Consider the following 683-nt stretch of genomic DNA (forward strand, 5'->3'; position numbering starts at 1 on the left):
CCTGTCTTGTGAGTCATCGACCTCGCGTGATGCGGACGCTCAGACTTCGGTGTGCCCCGTCAGGGCTTTGAGGATTTACATTGACCGTTCGGCCAGTTTTCGGCAATCTGACCAGCTTTTCGTGTGCTACGGTGGTTGTGCGAAGGGCCGGGCCATGTCAAAACAGAGACTTGCCCACTGGATTGTTGACGCTATCACAGCTGCTTATACGAGCCAAGGTTTGGAATGCCCTTTACACATTAGGGCCCACTCAACAAGAGCTATCGCCTTCTCCTGGGCGTGGTCGAGAGGTATGTCTATTCAAGATATATGATTTGCAGCCGGCTGGTCTTCTCAGAATACCTTCGCCAGGTTTTACCCTGATTCCCTTCGTAGTACCATTATCATGTTGTGTGTTATGCTGCTAAACACAGTTATGTCTGTGCAGCCCCTTACAGTACTGTTGCTCGCGACCTATTCGGGGTGAGGCCCACTGCTGCCAGTGTGCCGCTGATGGGCCCTCCTGGTGACGGGAGCGTCGTCTTGCCGCCCACACAGGTTATAGTCGCGCAACACTCGCCGGCGCTTCCAACGACCAAGCCGCTAAAGCCGCTATGTCAATTCCTGAGCGCGTGGGAAGTTATTCCGGGAATCTCGCGCTGGCTACTCGGTGTGATAGAGCGTGGGTATACCCTTCAATTCAG

The sequence above is a fragment of the Sinocyclocheilus rhinocerous genome, unplaced genomic scaffold (assembly GCF_001515625.1).
Source record: "Sinocyclocheilus rhinocerous isolate Xijiao unplaced genomic scaffold, SAMN03320098_v1.1 scaffold1631, whole genome shotgun sequence".
Classification (NCBI taxonomy): domain Eukaryota; kingdom Metazoa; phylum Chordata; class Actinopteri; order Cypriniformes; family Cyprinidae; genus Sinocyclocheilus; species Sinocyclocheilus rhinocerous.